General features: G+C 28.0%; 1 long non-coding RNA gene across 4 annotated transcripts; it reads left to right on the top strand.

Moving 5' to 3' along the window:
* Positions 1-6,209: 6,209 nt before the first annotated feature.
* On the top strand, positions 6,210-9,520 carry LOC105629695 (uncharacterized). 4 transcript variants are annotated; one of them, XR_005177371.2, is made up of 5 exons: positions 6,210-6,625; positions 6,842-6,948; positions 7,045-7,193; positions 8,210-8,272; positions 9,220-9,520. It is a non-coding gene; the product is annotated as an uncharacterized LOC105629695 (long non-coding RNA). The 4 variants fall into 4 exon arrangements; XR_002283906.3 differs by having other exon boundaries at positions 6,214-6,625; positions 7,045-7,105; XR_002283905.3 differs by having other exon boundaries at positions 6,214-6,625; positions 7,045-7,111.
* The last annotated feature ends 13,892 nt before the right edge of the window (positions 9,521-23,412 follow it).

Genomic DNA, 23,412 nt, shown 5'->3' with positions numbered 1-23,412 from the left:
ATAATTAATTAAGTCACACTTCGATTTAAATTCTATTTAGACAATCAAATGTGATTAGATTAAGTCAAACTTCAAAATAAATTACATCATGACATCCAATTGCATTTAAATTAAGTTACACTTGATCACATTTGTAGTTAAATTAAATTAATCTAAGATATAATAATTAAAAATAAATTCAGTTGCACTTGAAATTTTATTAATTGAGATAATATTAAAATTAAATTAAGATAGAAGATTGAAATTAAATTAAGTTACATTTGGTCACATGCCAAACTAAATCAAATGAAACTAAGACACTCTAATTGCAATTAAATTAAGTCACGTTTGAGAAATTAAATTTAGAACATCCTAAAGTTGGAATCAAATTAAGTCACTTGATTAAATCATACTTGGAATTTTATTGAATCTTGACACTCTAATTAAAGTTAAGTTAAGTGACATTTGCTTAGATTTGAGATTAAATTAAATCAAACACTCTAATTGAAACAACTAAAATTAGATTAATTTATTACACTTAAATAGAAATTAAATTAAATAATAAATGATTAAATTACACTTGATAACCAAAATGAATGGTTTTTGGGCCCTTGTATCCCATCTTATAGGCATCGGCAAATTCGAATCCCGATTGGTCGGAAACGGGATGGTTTTTTAACACTATGTTTGGGAAGGAGAAGAAAGAAAATAAGAGAGGAAAATAAAGAATGATTGAATTGTTTATTTTCCTTTCTGATTTTTGGATGGGAAAGAAAATAAGATGAGGGAAAAAAATATTATTACTAGAGATTTACAATTTTATCCTTAATAAAAAAATAAAAATTATAATAGATTAAGAGAGTAATTATATATATATCTAAAAAAAAAAGAGAAACTTGCACAATTAAAATTAAAATAAATCAAATCCAACACTAGGATATGCACAAGGATTACAAATACATATAAATTATTTTATATTATAATTTAACAAAGGTCATTTGAAACATAAAGAAAAGCAACGTAACTGTTAGGGTCAGTTTTATAATTTCTGTCAAAACCAGTCAGATTTTTCCTCAGGAATTCTCAAATTCTCTCCGTTTTGGAGAGATTAAAAAGTGGTGGGCCCGATGGAAAATGGTATAAATTTTTCTTCCAACCTTATTTTCTCCCATGTTTCCAAACAAGGGAAAGTAAATTTTCAAAGTTATTTTCATTACATTTTTTCTTTCCTTCCAATTTTCCCTCCTTCCCAACCAGACTGTATTAAAAGAACGGGCGGAAGGATGGTACCTGTTATTTTGGAGGCTCAGCTTTGGTTGTCACCCAAGTACCGACTGCGTATTTTAGTTCTCTCTCTCTTTCTCTCTCTCTCTCTCTCTCTCTCTCCAGTTATTACTCTAATTGATTTGCTAATTTGTGCTTATTAGGCGTATGTTAGATGATTAACATAGTACGTTGATAATATGGGTCGAGGAAAATAAGGCTACCGCCTGGCTCTGTTCCACCAAGTAGTACGTCAATAGTGCACGCCAGGTTAGAGTAAATGTCCGAAAAAGCGAAAGACGTGATATGGTGTGATTGAGAATAAAAAACTTCGCTTGCCCTAATTGGACGACAACTGGACATATCTTTGTGACTGAATGGGTTAATATTAATGGGTAAAAATTTTAAATTTTTTAATATTACAACTCTTAAGATTGGATTTGATTTGATTTTACTTTCACTTTGACCGAGACATATCCGAGAGAGTAGCAACACACTGTTTTTAAAAATATTATAAAGTTAATATGTGCAATTAATTTTCCTAGCCTTGTGGATAGATGGTAGGTGGTCTGGGCATAGGCAAAAGGACTATCTATTTTAATCTGGCTCGTTGGATGTCTGAATTTTAATCTTAGCCGTTGATACAAAAATTGTGTAGGATTGAATTTGAAGTTGAACATTATTAGTGGGTCCAAGTTGTCAGTAGAGGTCTGAAAGCGTATAAGGTATGCAGGTGGACGGTAGCAGATAAATGTCTGGTTACTTTCGCTTTCACCGAGAGATATTGGAGAGAGTAACAAGACACTGTTCTGAAATAATATAAAGGTAATATATCAAGAATAGCAATTAATTTTCCCAGCGTTGAGGGTAGAGGGTAGGTGGTCTGGGCATAGGCAAAAGGACTGCCCATTTTAATCTGTATCGTTGGATGTCTGAATTTTAATCTTAGCCGTTGATACCAAACTTGTGTAGAATTGAATTTGAAGTTGAACTATACTTGTGGTTCCAAGTTGTCAGTACAGGTCTAAAAGCATGTAAAGTATGTAGGTGGACAGTAGGAGAAAAATGTCTTTTACTGAGAGGGCATAATCGGTAATCTTGCAATATATGAATGTCATTGCATTTGTAAGGCTTAAAACAACAGCATGTAATAATAATAATATTTATATTTTATTTCATGAAGATCACAAATATTGTATCTTTAATGCTAGTATTTAAATTTATACACATATATATTAATTTTAATCTAATTTAATTTCAATTCAAGTGTTGCAATTTAATAAAATTTCAAATATAATTTAATCAAATTTGATTTAATTTAATTTCAGTTAGTAATATTTTAATGTAATAAAACTTCAAGTATAACGTAATCAAATGTAAATTAATTTAATTCTAATTTTAATTAAATTAAAACTTCAAGTGTGACTTAGTCGGATTTGATTTAATTTAATTTCAATAAGGATATCTCAATTTAATAAAATTCTAAATGTAATTTAATCAAATCTACTTTTAAGTGTAACTTAATCAATTATTACTTAATTTAATTTTAAATGTGGCTAAGTTTGACTTAAGCAATGGTGGCTCAATTTAATTCAAATTAAAATGATTCACTTTAATTCCAATTAGGTTGTTTTAAAATCAATTTAATTTCATACATGACTTAATTTAATCTTAATTCTTATAAAATTCCAAGTATAATTTAATTTAGTTGAAATTAGAATGTCTTAATTTAATTTCAAATGTAATATAACACTTAATGTAATTTCAAACGAGTGTCTTAATTTAATTTAACTTTAAGTGTACCTTAATCCATTGTGATTTAATTTAGTCATACTTAGTTGTCTAAATAGAACTTGAAACGAAATGTGACTTAATCAGTTTATTACTTAATTTAATTTTAAATGTGACTAAGACTTTAATAAGGGGAGCTAATTTAATTCAATTAGCATGTCTTGATTTAGTTTAATCTCAAGTCAGGTATGGCTTAATTTAATTTCAAGTAGGATGTCACAATTTGATAAAATTTCAAGTATGACTTAATCAAATAACTTAATTTAGTCCCATGAAGGTATTTTAACTTAAATTAATTTTATTTCACATGCAGCTTAATTTCATTATGATTAAGGTGTCTTAGCTGAATTCAATTTAGTTTCAAATGCGACCAAATGTAATTTAATTTAGTTCAAATGAATATGTACTAATTTAATGTAATCTGATTTCAAATGTGGCCACTCAATCAATTATAACTTAATTCAATTACATTTGATTATTTAAATAGAAGTTTAAAATAAATGTAAAAATCAATTGTTATTCAAATTGACTCCAATCTTTAGGTGTCTTAATTTAATTTCATTTAATATAATCTAATCAAAAGAGACTTAACTTAATTCAAATTAGAGTGACTTGATTTGCTTACTTAATTTAGTTGCAAATTAATTTTAATTTAATTCTATTTCAATTTAATAAAATTTCAAGGTTGATTTGATTTAACTCCAATTATAGTGGCTTAGTTTAATTTAATTTAATGTCAAAATGTGACTAAATGCAACTTAATTTAATTTCAACCGGATGTCCTAATTTAATTTGATTTCAATTGTGACCAAGCGTAGTTTAATCAAGGTGACATTATTGTCTAAATAAAATTTAAAATCAAGTGTGACTTAATCAATTATTACTTAATCCAATTCAATCAGTGTCTTGATTTAATTAATCCTCAAGCCTGATCAGATACGACTTAATTCAATTTCAATTAAGTTATCTCAATTGAATAAAATGATAAGTTTGACTTAATTTGGTTTCTGATAATATCTAATAATAAAATATATAAAACAATAATATAGAAAGATACTAAACTCCTAAATAAACTCTAACTAACAGATAAATTAGGATTCATATTATCCTTATTTAACTATAAATTATTTCTCCATCAATATAAATATTTTCAATTAAGCTTAGAGGAGGGCTAATTCACAATTTCTTGTTTCTCAATTTCTGAGAACCTAGCAGGTCCAATTTGGGTACTTTAATTTAAATTAATTTTTATTTCAAATATGACTTAATTTAATTTCAATTAAGTTTTCTCAATTTAATAAAATTTCAAGTGTCTTAGTTTACTTATAAGTAAGCTGATTATTTTAATTTCAAATGTAAAAAAATATATGTCACTTCAATTCCAATTAAGGTGTCCTAATTTAGTGTAATTTAATTTCAAGTGTTACCAAGTTTGAGGCAGTCAAATGTAACTTAATTAAATCACATTTGATTTCTAAATAGAACTTGAAACCGAGTGTAATTTATGAGTTGCTACTTAATTTAATTCCACTTTAGATATTTTAATTTAATTTCATTCCAAAGGCAACTTAATGTGATCTAATTGTAATTAAAATTGACTTAAATTAATTCAATCCTAAGTCTGATTAAGTATGATTTACTTTAATTTCAATTAGAATGTCACAGTTCATATTTCATGCGTAACTTAATCAAATGACTTAATTTAGTTTTAATTAGACTGTTTTAATTTCAATTAACTCAAGTATCATTTAACTTAATTTTGCGTTCCCACACCAACTCTTCTCACCTCAACATGGAAATTACTAATAAACAGTTTGATATTTAATTACTCATTTATCCCTCCCCCTCAATAGATATACTTTTAGGCATGATTTTTTTGTCTGATGCGGTTAAGTTTTGATTTGATTTTATTATCGCTATTACTTTCTCTTTGACAGAGAAGTAGGAGGGGAAAGTAATAAAATACTGTCTTAAAAATAATATACAATTAATACGTCAGAATAACATTTTATTTTTCTTAAAAAAAAGAAAAAAGAAAATAGGCTTGTGTGTAGATGGTCAAGGCAACGGGCAAAAGCACCGGATCGTGGCAGCAGCAGCCTGTGCTATATCAGTTTCCAATATATTGTTAAAAGAATCTGGATCGTTGATGGCTAAATTTAAATCTAAGCCGTTGATTAAAAACTATATAGAACAAAAAATGTACATAAATGTAAAAAAAATTATTTATGAATGTAAAATTTTTTTATTTAGTATATTAATGTTTATAAAGAAATTTAAAATTTATTTATAAAAAAATTTTATAAAATTTTCCCTGTTTCTCAACAATTTCTTTGCCTTTGTGTGTTTCATTTCACATTTTCTGTTCTCAATTTCCTTAGCTTTATTTATTTCTTTCCTTCTCTCTCTGTAAATCTAACCTAAAATAATTTTTTTCTCAAAATGCACTTTCAGAAAATTCTATTATGAAATCAAACTATGAAAAATTCAAGAATTGGAAGGATCAAATTCATCTTTCTCTGTTCCTCAATCAATTTCCTTATCTTCGTGTATTTCATTTCACATTCCTCTGTTCCTCAATTTTTTAATCTTTATTTATTTCTCTCTGTAAATTGAATCCAAAATAGTTTTTTTCTGAAAATGCACTCTCAAAAATCTTATTCTGAAATCAAACTATGAAATATTCGAGAATTAAATGGATGAAATCCAAAAGAAAATTCAAGAATGATATGAAATTAAAGTTTGAGTTTATTATATTTAATTTAGACTTTTGTTTTCATGACAAAAGTTATACTTTTGATTGTCTGATCTCAAATTCTTTTGTTTAAAAAATCAAAGTTTCATAATAAACTTTCATTGGGAGTGTTAAAAATGTATACATTTATGTAATGTGCAGAATGAAAGTTATTTTTGTCTTTTCTGTTTCTTTACCTTTGAACAAAACATTTTATATTTTTAACATTTTCTTCCTTATTTTTACATAAAAAAATAGATTACAATTGTCTCTCTAATAGATAAGCTTCATTTTTCAAGTATTTTCTATTTTGCTTTTTCTTAAGTATGTCTATATATATATTAATGGAAATTTTTTATTTTTTTAATAATTTTGAGATTTAATTCTTTTTTCATGAACTTCTATATATATATAAATTCTAAAATTCAGTTTTATCGCTTACCATTTTTCCTCACTTTTTTTTTCATCCATCTAATTTATTGTTTTTAAGTTTGAATCTGTAAAATGACTAAATGAATTTTTTTTTACAGATTATTTAAATGAATTTTTAGGCTAGCATATAATTATTAAAGTAGCTAATAGTATACCGTTAATTATTTTTCAATGGTTGCATTTTTATTCTCTCCATATTCATTTTGTCTTTCCCCTCTCCCTCTCCTTCCCGTTTTCCGGTCAAACGACCATTGTTTTTGGCGAGTGAGGCTCTAAAATCATCTATTCGTCGCAAAGAGTTCGATTCAAGCCTTGGTTTGCGCGATTTGAGCCCGGATCGAGAGAAAGTTCGACCGAAAGGGTTTGGCGCCGTCGCAGCAACTTTCCCAGCCATTCACGCCGTTTTAGGCGACCTAAAACTTCGAGGTAGGTGTCGATCGATTCCTCTCCTTTCCCTCTTTCATTTGACTGTTTCGGTGTTGTGTATGGTGGCCGGAATCGGAAAACCCAAAGCGGTGTCCACCGAACACTCTAGGTCGATTTCCGGCCAAATGGTTCACACCCACCTTAATTTGATCACATATCAGCGATCCTCTCGTCCAAACGAATAAAATATTGTATTGTTTGTAAATTTGGGTGAAGGTTCGATTTGCCGGCCAACGTGCACGGCTGCCGGCGGCTACGGACCAGTGGCCGGTTGCTGGGGACCCTAAATGCAGAATCTCGGGCTCTTCACGTAGAACACGATGGTACCGGCTATATCTTGAACCGGGAGCAATAACTTCAAATTCTAAATAAATTGCAAATTTTTTCGATTTAAATTGTTAAATTCTCATTATGCGCAGAGGAAAAAAAGGCTGGCGCCTGGCTCTGCTCCACCAAGTGTAGGACAATAGTGCACGCCAGGTTAGGGTAAATGTCCGAAAAAGCGAAGAACGTGATATGATGTGACAACGTGGGCATATATTTGTGACTTAATGGCTTAATATTAATGGTATTGCACGTTTTTGTGCACGCTTTTGTTCGGTGATTAATTGGGGTAATTGGTTGGAATTACAAAGGGTAAAAATTTTGAATTTTTTTATATTTCAAACTCTTTAAGATTTGATTTGATTTGATTTTCACTTTGACCGAGACATATCAGAGAGAGTAGCGGCACACTGTTCTAAAAATAATATAAAGGTAATATGAATAGCAATTAATTTTCTTAGCGTTGTGGATAGAGGGTAGGTGGTCTGGGGACTGGGCATAGGCGGGTGGAGGGTAGGTGGTCTGGGGACTGGGCATAAGCAAAAGGACTGCCTATTTTAATCTGGGTCGCTGGATGTCTGAATTTTAATCTTTGCCGTTGATACAAAAATTGTGTAGGATTGAAGTTGAACTATATTAGTGGGTCCACGTTGTCAGTAGAGGTCTAAAAACATACAAGGTACGTAGGTGGACAGTAGGAGAAAAATGCCTTGTCTTGAGAGGGCATACTTGGTAATCTTGCAATATATGATTGTCACTGCACCAAGTGAAATCGAGTTTGTGTCCCCAAATTTCCAAGTAAAATTCCAGCTGTCCACGTCCAATTTTTCTTTTTTAAATAAAAAGTTAAAAAATAGTTTACTATTAAAAGAAAGCATATAAAAACACATCACTTTCTTTGAACAGGTTTTCACTTTCTTTCTCTGTCCTTCTGAGAAATTAATGGCAGCTGAACAGGTTAATAGGCCACCATCACTCCCTTGTTACCTTGGGTATAAAAGCATCACCTATTTCCATTTTCACTGTCTTCTGAACAAAGAGAAGGAGAAAAAAAAAAAAAAAATGAGAAAGGGAAATATTTTTCCATTTATCATTCTTATATTTTTCAAAATGATAATAATAATATTAATTTTAATAATTTCGTGATTAGATTTTGTTCTATCTATAATTGGTCTATTATTTTTCATCTGTAATTATTTTTCTTTATTTATCTGACCTTTTTTTTTAATTTTTTTTTTGTTTTCTTTTTCATGTGTCTAGAGATGAGATTATACCCAGTTTGAGTTTAGAGCGGTTTCTGGAAGCTCTTGTTTAACTTCTTAAGTAAGAAGAAGAAATAAATTTGGGGTTTTTTGTTTGGGATTTTTTTATTGAATGTTTTTATTATGGATTGATAATAAGAGGCTGTTGCCTGTTTGTAATTTGAATCTTTTTGTTTAGGTGTATGATTTGAGACTCTCATTTGTTGATGCTGCTTATTTATTGTTTCTACTTTGATGTCTGCGTATCTGTGCATGAATTTGGGCATGCCGTTTCTGCTGCTAGGTCACTTCTTCTTTTAGTTTTGTTTTTCTTTGTTCTTGTTTTACAGAATTCCTTGGTGATAAACATAAGTTTTACAGAATTCATTGAGTAACAACGGTGTTCTTGTTTCCTTCATTTGATGTGGCAGCTTCCTTTCCCCTTTTTTTTTTTTTTTTGAAAACCCATTCGTAGCCGAACTTTAGATATTCTGAGATTTTCAATAGATTATTTCTATATATTAAATTTGTCTTATTACTCTATATATTAGCTAGGTTATTAACTTAGTTTAGCCTCAAGCTCATGATTGAATATGGATATACATTAAAGCTTGTTGTTCACTTTGTTGGATTCTGTTCTTGTTTGCTTTTTGCTTAGTGTGTTAAACATTTCAGTTCTGTTATTCTTTTTTTTGGCTTTTAAAATTATGAAAGCATGGGATTGTCTTCTTTCTTGATTACTTTTATGGCCTTATTTTTCCAGATACCAATTTTTTTTTTTTTTAATTCTTGAAGTTGCTGTTTCACCTAAGTTCTAGAGATATTTGTTTGCGTTTTTTTTTTTTTTTTTTTTTTTTTTTTTTTTTTTTTTTGTTCTAACAATACTATATCAGCCTAGAGATTGGCTACTGAACTTGTTAACTATGTATGCAGACATATCACGATGCTAAATTCAATCCTGTCCTTTTGTCTGAACTTCATTTGTCATGTCATTGTTTCTAAAATCTTTTCGTTTATTTTGGATTGTAGGACAAAGGAGCAACTTGGTTATGTTGATAAATGCAGCCCAAAAGTTATACTGCTAGTTTTATGGCTTCTGGTAACTAGTTCTTTTCACCTATGCTGTCTAAGTTGTATGTTTATTGGTCCAATGGTACAACCTTCGTGTTTAATTAGATGCAAAATCATATTATGTTCTAAGTTAGACGTCCAAATATAATTTACCCATAATAATCACACCATTAGTAAAATATTTTGAACTCAAAAGTATAACAAAGTAATTGTCTTCATTAATCACATAATTATAATGGTCTTAATAATTTAATCATAAGCAAGGAGTCATTTACTTTTTTCCTCTTCTTCTTGACTTGTTTTTATTAAATTAATCTTAATATTTAATCTTGAATTTAATATCTCTTTAAAAAATCTTAAATCTTAATGTAAATTCTTGACACATTTTAGATTGCAATTTGTAATTAAAGAAATTTAATCGTATTCTTTTTAAAGAAAATCTTAATTATTTATATGTATTTATTTAAAATAAATGTTAAGAAAATAAAAAATTTCAAATGCCTCATATTTATGTATATTTGATTATTTAACTCAAGTATCATTTAATTTAATTTCAATTATCTCAATATTAATAAAATTGAAAATTCAGTTTAATCAAATGCGATATTAATATTACCAAAAGTAATTTACCGGCAAATATTTGCATTCCGAGATTAACTCTTTTGACTTCAGAATGGAAATTACTAATAGATATTTTGGTATTTAATTACTCATTTATCCCTTATCCTCGATGAGCATATTTTTAGACATGACTTTTTGTTTGATGCGGTTAAGTTTTGATTTGATTATATTATCGCTATTACTTTTGCTTTGACTGAAAGGTGGGAAGAAAAACAATGAAATGCTGTTTTAAAAATAATGTAAAATTATTATGTCATAATAGCAGTTAATTTTTCTGAAAAAATTAAAATAAAAATAGCGAATAGGCCAATGGAAATGTGGTCAGGGCAATGGGCAAAAGCCCTGGATCAATGTAGTAGCAAATATCTGGATCGTTGATGGCTAAATTTAAATCTAAGTCATCGATAAAAAAACTGAGTAGAATAAAACTTTTTATAACTGTAAAAAACTGGAAGTTATTGATAAATGTAAATTTTTTTTTGTTTAGAATATTAGTGTTTGTTTTGAAATTGAATGTTTATATATAAAAAAATAAATCTTTTGTTGTTCCTCAAACAATTTTTGTGCCTTTGTGTTTCATTACACTTTTTCTGTTCTTAGTTTCCCTAGCTTTGTGTATTTTGTTTCTTCTCTTTCTGTAAATCTAACCAAAATTAATTTCTTTTTCAAAGTGCGCACATAGAAATTCTTATTATGGAATCAAACTATAAAAAATTAAAGAATTGGAAGGATCAATTCCATCTTTTGTGTGTCTAGTTCACCTTGCTCTGTTCCACATTTTTCGTGTTTTTGTTTATTTCTATCCTGTCGTTATAAATTTAATCCAAAATAATTTCTTTCTCAAATTGCATTCTCAAAAAATCTTGTACTGAAATCAAACTATGCAAGTTGAGAATGATACGAAATTCGAGAATGATGCGAATGATCCATCTCCAAAAGAAAATTCGAGAATGATACGAAATCAATGTTTCAGAAGCAACTTTTTTTGGGAGTGTATGTTATTTATGTAATGTGCAGAATGAAAGCTATTATTGTTAGTAGTTTTTCGTTTTGACATCTGAACAAAATATTTTCTACTTTTAACTATCTCTATATTTTCACATAAAAAATATATTACAATTGTTTATCTAATGGATATGCTTCAATTTTCAAGTCTTTTTTGTTTTGCTGTTCATTAAAGAAGTCTGTATACACGTTAATGAAAATTTGTTATTTTTCTAATAATTTTGAGATTTAATTTTAATTAAATAAGTTATAAATCTCAGTTTTATGGTTTATCATTTTTCTTCTCTTTTTTTCTCATCCATTTAATTCTTGTTTTTAAGATAAAGTTTGTATAATGACTAATCCTGGGCTTAAAGTTGGAATGTTAGAGAATTTTTTTTCTGTGTAATGTGTGCTGGGGTGTTTGCTGGGATAGTTATTGTTTTGTACACTATTTAGATGGATTTTTTAGCTAGTCTGTTTTTGTTAACGTAACTAAAGGTATACTGATAATTGTTGTAGCATTTTTAAATAGGTGGCACAAGTTAATTAATTTTGAATTTTGTAAATATAAAATTGGTGTGTTTTGATAGCTTTTGTTTGCACAAAAGTTAATAATAATACAAAATTTTCATTGAATGCATTTTTAAGGAATTTAGTGCTTAAACATGGAACTGTGGGAGGAGAGGAAAATAGATAACAAAATAGGGGTGATGGTGGTGACGATGACTGAGAAGAAAATGCCTCATTTACTCTGGAATTTCAACTAGTGGGCATCTTGAGTTTTAATTTAAGTTATTTTATTTACTGATATTGAAAAATGGGGTTACTTGAAAGGAAGAGAGTTATGCAATGTGCTAGTGTACATGGTAAAATTAAGGGGGAGGGAGATAAGACAAGGTCGGATCAGCAAAGCTGACATGGTTATATTTTTTAAAAATTAATTTCATTTTTTGTTAGCTTTCTGAGAAATCACCAGTGGAATTAAGCAGGATTATTATAATTAGATGGGGTATTTTCATCTCTGCCCTGTGACCATTATCAACCCTATTTTGTTCTGTATGTTTCTCTTTTCTCGCAATTCGTTGTTTATGTATTCCATTAAATTCCTGAAACCATGTATGACTCTCAAAAACGTGGATAATGTCTTGAATTCCTGAACAAAGGCAAAATTTAACGAAATTATTTGTTGGAGCAAAGTTATAGACTAGTGTTGCAATTAGGAATGATGTTCTGCCTTGCCAATAGTTCAAATTTTGTGTTCAAACTGACTGACTTGTGCCATTTCTTCTAGAATGATGCAACAATTAAGAGTATATCTTTAGCTATATTAATATAAACATACAAGTCCGAAAATTCATCTTAATGGTCTGTAAAAAATTTAGTGAAATGGAAACAATAAATCAATTTTGGGAAATAAAAACAATAGCTATTCTCTCAAACGTCATGACATATATATGACATAGAAAAAATTTTCTCTAGTATTCTAGCTTTAAGTTAATACTAGCTTTAAGTTGGGCAGGTCATTTTACAATTTTGAAAACAAAAAATTAAATGGATGAGAAAGAAGAGGGGTGGGTTTCAGAGCTTATATATTTATATATATATATATATATATATATATATATATATATATTTTAAGATTGCTTTCATTTTGCACGAAAAATAAAAATGCACATTTTTAACACTCGAAAAAAATTTCATCTGGTACTTTGGTTTTTTAAGCAAAAAAATTTCTTCTGGAACTTTGGAAAATAGAAAGGTGAATTCGATATTAGAAACTCAAAAGGTTAAACTATTGTAATAAAAACAATCGCTTAAATGAAATGGGTTAAATTCAAATTTTGATCTCGTATTATTATTAAATTATCCTTTGGATTTGATCTATTTAATTCTTGAATGTTATATCTGTTGATTTCAGTTTAAGATTTTTTGAGAGTGTATTTTGAAAAAGAAATTATTTTGGGTTAGACTTAGAAGGAGAAAAATAAACAAAGAGAAGGAAACTAAGGAACAAGAGCCAGGTGAAATGAAAAACACAAAAATAAGGAAAAATGAATTTGATTCCATATAAGATTTTTAAAAAGTGCATTTTGAGAAAAAACTCTGTTCGGGTTAAGAGTTGCTCAGAGAGAAGGAAGGAAATAATCATCAAAGCTAAGGAATTAGAAATGGTGAAATGAAACACGTAATTTTGAAGAAATTGATTGAGGAACTGAGAATATTTATAGATAAAAAAATTTTTTGTCAATAAATTTTAAATTTATAAATAAGCATTAATATTCTAAATAAAAAAGTATAACATTTATAAAAATTTTTTATTTTACACAGTTTTTTGTTAACGTGTAGATGTAAATTTCACCGTCGATCCAGATTCTAGATTCTTTTCACAGTACATTGGTATATGATATTGCACAGGCAGCTGTTGCAACGATCCAATGCTATCTGCTATTTGTAATTTTTTTTTTAGAAAAATTAATTGCTGACATATTAATTCTATATTAATTTTAAGACTGTATTTTATTACTTTTTCTTTACTTTTTTAGGTTGAAGTGAAAGTAACAGCAGTAATAAAATTAAATTAAAAATTAACCGCATTAGAAAAAAAATCGTGTCTAAAAGCTCTCAAGAGTGATGGGTAAATGAGTAATTGAATATCAAAATGTCTATTAGTAATTTTCATGCCTGGGAATGCAAAATCAAATTAAATGATAATTTAGTTACTTCTAATTGAAACTAAATTAAGACGCTTGATTAGGCTGGGTATGGAATATGAGATCCTAATTGAAATTACAGTAAATCATGCTTGGTTAGACTTGGAATGAAAAGAAATTAAAATATCTGAAGTGGAATTGTATTAGGTAACAATTGATAAATTACATTTGGTTTCAAGTTTTATTTACATTTGATTCCGTCACAATTGACAACACTTGAAAGTAAATTGAAATAAAGGTAAACTATTGATCAAGTCATATTTGAAATAAAGGTAATTTAAGTTAAAGTGGCATTCATATATTGCAAGATTACCAATCATGCCCTCTAAAAAGAAGACATTTTCTCCTACTGTTCACGTAAACACCATTTATGCTTTTAGACCCCTACTGACAACTTGGATCCACTCATATTGTCCAACTTCAATCCTACACAATTTTTATATCAACGGGTAAGATTAAAAGTCAGACATTCAACGATCCAAATTAAAAAGGGCAGTCCTTTTGCCTATGCCCGGACCACCTGCCCTTTACCCACATGGTTAGGAAAATTAATTGTAATATTAAAAATATTAAAATTTTTAATAGGCTCCCACGAAAAACCGACGCGGATTTACCGTTTCACCCTCTGGCTTGCCAACCATTTGCACCCAATTAATGACCAAACAAACTCGTGCAGTACCACTAATATATCAACCCACGTTGTCGCCCAATTAGTGCACGCCACGTTCTTTGCTTTTTTGGGCGGTTACCCCAACCTGGCGTGCACTATTGACCTATACTCGTGGGGCAGCGCCAGGCGCCAGTCGCCAAGCTTATTTTCCTCCTCGTATGTTATCAATGTACTATGTTAATAGTCTAACGTACGCCTAATAAGTACAGGTTAGCAAATCAATTTGAGTAATAATTGGAGAGGGAGAGCGAACTAAAATGTGCAGTTGGTGCTTGGGTGACAACCAAAGCTGAGGCTCCAAAATGACAGGTACTAGCCTTTCGCCCGTTGTTTTGATAATAACCGTTACGGTCTGTCTGGGAAGAAGGGAAAATTGGAAGGAAAGAAAATAACCTCTAAAAGTTACTTTCCCTTGTTTGAAAACTTTGGAGAAAATAAGGGTGAAAGGAAAATTTATACCATTTTCCATCCGGGCCCACCACTTTTTAATCTCTCCAAAATGGAGAGAATTTGTGAATTCTTGATGGAGCATAACAAAGAAAGGAGCATTAACATTGAAAAGTTGCATAACAAAAAGTTGCATAACATTGAAAACTGACATCCCTCAAAACTGTAATATCTCCAATTAGACTTGCTTTGATTTGAAGCAGGAAGGATTAGATTTGCACTTATGATTTATATATAAGCCTCCAAAGTAGAAATGTAGGTATAATACAAACCCACAAATTGCCATCTTTAATGGTAATAATTATATATAAGGCTGTTGTGAAAAACTTTAATTACAATTAAATACTCTTTTTCCGTCGGCCATTGGTCTCTCTAAATCCATCTCATCAATGAAATGTGTACATTCATTAAACCCTTCTACGAAACGCAGCTCAAATTCTTCAAGACATTGCAACATCTTCGACATTTTGGAGTACAATTTGTAATAAAAAGAATTTAACCATACTCTTTTTAAATAAAATCTTAATTATTAAGATATATTTATCTAAAATAAATTCGAAAAAATAAAAAATTTTCAAATGCCTCATATTTACATATATTCATTTAAAAGAATAATATTGAAAATAAATTACAATAATAGTAAATTAAAATAAAAATAAAAAGATTTATTATTAAAATTATTAATTTATTATTAATAATTTATATAATAATATAATGAAATAAAACATAATTAGACATAATAAGATAATAATATTAATCCTTAGTCATCTATATGTATTTATCTATTAAAAAAACATACAATCAAAATTATAGAGATATTATATATAATTTTATGTTAAAATTTTTGAATTAGCTATAACTAAGGTTATTTTAGAGTATCTAAAATTTTGTAAACACATTATAGGAAATCTCGCTATTCTCCCTCGTTCCAACCCTTATATACAGTATAGATTAATTTAATTACCAATGATAAAGAACAGATTTCTTCCCATAATGTTAAGAGAAACTAAAAATAAATCTTACCTTAATTGTCGTAAATGATTTCTCAAATCAAATTGCATCTCAATAATATTAATACATCTAAAATATATTTAGAAATGTATATCAGAGAATGATTTTGTTCTAAAAAAAGAAAAAAAATGTATATAATATCAAAAATAAGCAAAAAAATAAAAAGAAAGAAAAGAAAGAAATGGAATCCTTTTTAATTTCCTTTTCTTTTAATGATCAAAATTAATTAGGCCAAAATAGTTCACTTAAATTATTAGTTCGGTTATATTTGGTTAAGTCAAAATTTTGGTTAAAAATATTATTACAATTGACGGAATAGGTCGAATGCTCACCCTTAATCATAATATTATTGAAGCTGTCAAAAATTTATAAAAAGGAATTGAACTCATAAGATATGATTCAAACTGATAAGACACTTGAATTCACAAGAAATGTCAAACATCAAAATCCATTTAGAGAAAATAACAAAGATGGCATAATTTTAGGATAACACTGTATTAGTATTAATAGTGGCATTAGCCAACTTGGACACAGTAAGTATCACCTTTATTGTTTTATTGTAGCCATAAGCTGTTTGAAATTACATATATATTAAGAACACTGGACCAATGATTCAACTGAGTTGAAATTAAATTGAGAATCCCAAGCATAGTTGAAACTGAATGATTCGAATCCATGAAGAACACCTGAATTAACTTTTACCACGCACGTTCCACCCTCCAAGGCAACGATTGAAGCGTTAAGTTTTTCTGTAGTTTGAAATCCATTGCAACGTATTGCAATGGAGGTTCGAGTACATACACAGTTATTCTTTACAGTCACTTTCCACTCTGACTTGTTTACCACTTTCACTCCTGTTGCAGATTGACTAATTACAAAATTTGACTTATTATCACATTGTTGGCCATTCCCTGCAAGTTTACAACATAAAAAAATGATGTTAATTGAAATTTAATTTTATAAATTTGTTTAAACTGTTATTAAAAAATTATCGAAAAAAATATTTTGGAGTTGATTTACCCTTTTCTTTTAAGATAACACTTAATATATACACGAGATAAGGACAGAGACAGGATACATTATTTTTTCGTTTATCAAGATAACGACAATTTTGTAGTTTAACAAATTTTTCAATTTGTGAACAGTTAGATAATGGCTTTAAACTAATTTTCAAATAATTTGAAAAAAAAAATAATCTCAATGCAAAATGAGATCATGATAATATATGTTTTGATAAAAATATTTTATAGGAAAAAAGAAAAAACAATAATAAAGTGGGCAAAAAAAAAAAAAAAGTGAAGAACTTTACCTTGGCTCACAAGGATGAGGAACAAAAGTGCACATAGAGCATCAAAGAACTTGGCCATTGCAAATGCACAATATTTTTGAACTAGACTCTCTTTTTGCTTATGTTGAACGAGAATGATTAGCAAGGAGCGATTAAGGTAAGATTTATTATTAGTTTCTCTTTACATTATGGTATTCCAACTTTGTTTATCTCCTTCTTTTTGTATTCTTTTTATGTAGAAGTCACTCCTAAACTTGTTCCTCAATTAGTGGATTTCAAAGGACTAATCATTTCACATGTCAAAAGTCATCTTCAATTCCTTATTTCTTAACCCGTTTTTTGAAAATTTCTGATTTTTTGCTTTATTTTATTTTAATGTTACTTACATGGGTCTTGCTTTGTTTTGACCAGATGTACAGAAGTTTGAGAATTGATCTAAGCAAACAAGGTATATTCTAGAAGGATTTGTTGGTGTTTTTTTATATAAAGACCATCCCAAAATTTTTTATGTTTAAAATCTGCATTGGATTCTGAATCATCCATTCTTGTTAGTGTGATCGCATAAATGGAAAACCTTGTATTATACTTTCCCCTAATGGTTCTTATATGGAACAGAAAGAAAGAGTGTATATGAGCTATAAAATTTTTTTAATATAATGTAAGCCATATATCATCCACGTGTGTTTTTCAATTTTTGAACTCCTTTGAATTCAATTTCATTATTTACCTTTCATCTAAAAAAACAGAATAAAATGGAATGAACCTTTAAATTTTAAAAAAATTTTGCAATTAAAATTAAAAAAATAAATAGATCTTTTGAATATTAATGAGGTTGTTGTAGCATTTTTGTTAGACATGTGAAATATCTCCAGCTTATATCATATTATGTTTGATGATTAGGAAACTAATTTGCTAACTATCCCCTAAATTAGGTGCTTTTAAAGGAATTCAATCAAATCGAAATAATACATCCCTTATTTTTCCTTTTTCTTTTTTGATTCTTTTTTTTTTTTTTATTATTTGAAAGGTATTCCAACACATCGGGCTAAGAATAATCTTACTCATGTAGAATTTTTTCTATTACTTTACCTCTTGCTTAATAAACCTGAGTCATTTTTAACCATCGTTGGTTCTTTCTTTTTTATTGTCAATGAGTCTACAATTTTAATAAGTCTACAATGGTGTTTACTTGCAAAAAATAATTTTTTATTTCCTGTTTTCTATTTTCTAAGAAAATTATTTTCTTAAAAAATGAAAACCAAAAATTAAAAAAATGGAAAATACGTTCACTCAGTAACAATAAAAAATCATCATATTTTAATTTAAAAACTTCTCAAACATTATTCATAACTTCCATAATTAAAAAAATAGAATATTATAAAATAAATTTAGAAATTTTTATTTAAAATTTTTTGAATTTTCATTATTTGATTGTTTATAATAATATTATCATTTTTTATCATTTTGAAAATTTTGGAACATCCATATTATCTCCAAAAGAAAAATGATACACAATATGAGAAATATATAAAATAAAAAATGAATACAAAAAGGATCATACCTTTCTTTTAGTATTCCACAGGACAAGAGGATCCTCAATAGTTAGATATTCAATTTTCAATCCTTCATTGAGGCGGTGGCAAAGGAAAATTATTACTTTGACACGGTCTATTTTGAAGCTCGATTTTCATTTTTGATGGTGTCTACAAGTCCCATTGCATCTAAATGAATTTCAGCATCTAAAATTCATGACAGATAATTCTTGCCCGAAATATCAAGGGCCACAAATTCAAATTTTGCAAGGTTTGCCAGAGAGAAGAAAGAAGGAAATAAAATTATTTTACCTTAAAGTTATTTCAAAATAGCAGAGTCTCGTTCGTATAATATATTATAAAACTAAAAGATTGAGATGGGAAATATTTATAGAATAATAGTATGGAAAGAAAATTGAAAGAAGACAACAAAGAATATTTCACAAGAATTCCACTTTCATTTCTATTCAAGTATATCTCTTTATACAAAGCACCTCTATTGATAGGCTCTCGATCATAAATATACTTTTATAGTTACAAAAATATAAATAGGATAATTAATATTCATAACTATAGAACTTAAGTATGTTGGAAGTTGCAAAATTTATGATATTAAATTGTATATTAAATTTTATTCCAAAGGATATAACTTATGAAGAAGATAAATAATTTCTTTAATAAACTTAGTGGACATCCATTATATAATATAGTATTTATAATTGTTCATATATTTTTGGGAGTTATAAAATTGAATTGGGGGTTATGGATATCTACATAAATATATTATTTATAACACTCCTCTTGGATGTCCATTAATAATATGCCTCATTAAGACCTTACTAGCAAAAACTATGTGGGAGAAAATCCAATGAAAGAAAATGAGTATACAATATTTATAAGGAATATATTCTAAGTTATCTCATTAAAAACCTTATCAGCAAAATCCAATGGGACAAATTCTTGATTAAGAAAAAAGGAAAAAAGAGTACAACGTGTCTTTTTCGAACTTATGCATTTGAATTTTGTGGATTCATTCTTCAAAAGTTTGTAATAAGATGTTCTTAATAAGCAAATCAGTAAAATTTTGGCTTGAGTGAATTTTTTGAGCACCAATATTCCCATTTTTTTTTGTAGATTGTGTGTGAAGACTTTGGTGAAACATGTGTTGTCTTGTCTCTTTTAGCATACCCTTTCTCAATTGATGTATGCTTGTAGCATTATCTTTGTACAATATGATAGGAAATTTTATTCCAGATAAATAGATAATATGTACTTCTCAAATTTTGATTATGTACTTCTCAAATTTTGATTAGTGTAACTTCCTCTGCATATAAGAAATGGTCTTTACGGGATCTATCATTATGTGGATCAAATAAAAAACTTGCATTTTTATTGTCAATCAATTATAAATTTAACATATTATTATAATATAAATCTAAATCGATGATGTCATGGAGATATTAAAATATGTATAGCCCCAATAATTTCTTCATTGAAGAAGAACCATATCTTACCAATAAAATGTTATATTGATTTTATCAAGAGTACCGTGGAAATTATTGGTTGCTTTAGGGTTTCTCTCCTCTTCTTTTCTCTCTGGTTTAACTAACCTTAGTTTTTGTTTGGAGCTGTCACTATTAATCAGAGGTAGCCTCCTCCTTTTCTTTTTTCTTTTTATTCCTAATCTTTTATTTGATATTAATAAATTCAGATTTATTTGCTTCTAATAGATCCGTTTTTCTTTGTTTTTTTTTTTTTTTTTTTTTATCATTGTTGCTTTGTCTCCATATTTTGAGTTCTTTTGTCCCTTCTTATGTGAGAGTTTAGTTCATTCTTTGTGAAGGTTTGTTATCAAAATGTATGATATTTGATTTTATTTGGTTAGAAAATTTAGATCTTATTTTACTGATTTGTATCTTCGATCAATGGAGCCTGATATTGCGGCATATTCCTCTATTGATCTGTGTACATCATATGCAACAAGCTTTTAGAAAAACAATCCAAGTATAGAAGATTCAGAGAAGTTATTTTGTCGTCCAAATCAATTAAAAGACCAGTTGCTACTATGATGATTTATATCGGTCAAAGTTATCTTCAAGCGGAAAAATCCAATATTGTTTCTTTTAATTTTAGTTTTTGATTATTCAAAAGAATATAGATAATTATTTTGTTATTAAAGGATCATCTAACTTTCTATTAATTATAATAGTAAGTTCTATATCTGGTTTAATTGAGTATTTGTAATATTTAATTTTATTATTAATAAATTATATTTTCAAAAAAAAAATGTTCTATCAAGTCAAATATGGCCAGCAAGATAAATTTGTCAACATTATTCAATAAATTATGGTACTTCACGGCAAAAAATTCTTCATCATTTGCCTAAGGTCAAAAGATGATTTTTTTATCTTATTAAGTGACCTCATAACTATTTATGTACTATGTCTATTATATCCCTATAATTCATTATAATATCTTGAATTATATATATATATATATATATATATATATATATATATATATATATATATCTATATATATATATAGAGAGAGAGAGAGAGAGATTATTAGATAAAAGTTCCATTATCAAGTGCTCGATCTTTTGATCGAGATAAAACTTTATTACCTAATATTTTTTATCTCAAATTCTTTCTTTAAAGAAGCTATAATTTTTTAAATATTCTTCAAGAGTTCTAATAATATTTAAATTAATAATAACAAATTCAAATCTAAATCTCCTAAAAATGCAAAAACATTTATAATAACTTTCAAATATCTTAAAGATCTCTCGTTAACAGCTATCGATTTGATCATTGATGAAAGGAACAGACACTTAAACAAGTTCAATTATGGCACGTATCATATTGAATTGGGATCCCCTATGATTCAAAGAAAATATGGTGTTTTACGTGGTATGAGCAAAAGCAGGTTGCTTCTTTCTTTTTCTTTTTTTTTTTTTTTAAACCATCGATATCCGGACTCCATTATCAGCGATCGTCTAATCTGGTTCGGGGTTTAGTCACAGTTAAGATTCATTATCATTCCCTGCAGATGCGTTTAATGAGGATCAAATCCAAGAGCTCTTCCCTGCACGTCAATGTAGCAGGTTGCTTCTTTACTTTGCTCAAACTTTCATATTTTCACTTTTTTTTTTATATTTATAACAACCTTATCTTTTTTTTTTTTTAGTTTAATTATGCAAAAGATTCATAAGCTTTTTTCAAGGATTTGGTACATTAAATATTTTTCAATTCTTTAGCTTGATTTGATAATGGTTGGAATCTTATTTCTCTTTCGACCAGCTTTACTAATTTATGGAAATGGTTTATAAGAAAGATTTGTAAAAATAGAGAAATTTCCATCATCGATGCAAATCTCTAAGTAATAAATAGAAATTTCACCTTAATATCTAAATTATTTATAGAGAGAAGTAATAACTAGGGATAGAAGTGGGCGGATACTCACAAAATTTGTACTATTACATACAAATCCGATTAAATATTTCAATACTCGTATTCATTTTAAACCCATTTAAAATTCCTTTTTAAATATTCATACCACCACCTATGTAAAATTTTAAGATAAACAGAAAAGCCCGTTTTAGAAAGAGTTTTCCAAAATCTAAATCTATGGCAGATCACATTCAGTGAATCAGAAATTGTGTATAGAGACTTAAGTAACACAACAATTTCCACACACATTATATTGCATGCTTGTGCTACGTATATATCACGACCCGTTTCCAAGGGCCAGATCGGCAATAGGATCTGAGTGGGCTTAAGGCCTTATAAGCCTGTAGTAAGTCTATATTAGTTAAACTCATATTCTAATCATAGTCATGGCTTCAGGCCCATTAATTATATTCCATAGACATATCAAAATACAATTCACATAATTAATATATGTACCCATATTATTCAATTACAACCCATTTGAAATACAATTGTGAAACTCTATAATTTTCAGTCCTTTACATTTACGTGCTTAATACTATTAATAAACTTCTTATATATTGTACATGCTAATTTAATCTCATTATAATTCTTTAACTAAACAATTTTCCGTAAACATTAATTAATAAAAATAAAGATAAAATTTTTGGAATCAGTGTAGGAGGTTGTTCTAAAGTGCCTAGACCTTATCCTATGAACATGAACCTAAAATTCCAGAGCAGTTCCTTTTTAGATCATGAGTTCGTATAGTTGGATGTGCCCCAAACCTTAGTCTAATGAACATATACTTTTAAATTATAAATTATTGACTATTTGACATTTTTATAATCTGAAGTGATACTTGGAATTTGATTTTTAAGTTAAATTTATAAGCATTTATAAATTTTAATGATCAATATTACTGTAATAGTGTTTGGGACAAATTCTTTTGGATTTGACTCTTATAATATACCTACTGCTTTAAACGATAAATAGGGAAACTTTAAACTTTGTAAATCAACTTTTAATTTTTTGCGATATAACCTATTTGATTTAGAAACATGTGAGATTAATTTTATAAAATTTTAGAAAAAGGTTTTGATGTTCGAAGCAATTATTATTTCTCGACATTTTGAAATGATTGGTAATAAAAAAAAAGGATTTTTAAAATATTAAAAAATAGCTTTGAGCAATTTAAAAGTAATGTGCTTACCTATATATATATATATATATATATATCACGATCACATTTGTTTCAATTAAAAAGTTTTAAGTTTTTACTGACAATTGCTTTCTTGAATACATATTAAATTGTAATAAATTTGAAATAGAGGAATAATGGGCTTAAGACCTCCTAATCATGTAGTAAGCCTATATTAGTTAAATTCATATTTTAATTATAGTTATGACTTCAGGCTCATTAACTATATTCCATATACGTATCAAAATACAA

This window comes from Jatropha curcas, chromosome 8, assembly GCF_041381405.1.
Source record: "Jatropha curcas cultivar XTBG-Jc1 chromosome 8, XTBG_Jcur_1.0, whole genome shotgun sequence".
NCBI lineage: Eukaryota > Viridiplantae > Streptophyta > Magnoliopsida > Malpighiales > Euphorbiaceae > Jatropha > Jatropha curcas.
Note: the sequence above shows the minus strand (reverse complement) of the source record. Positions and strands in the feature narration are given on the sequence as shown.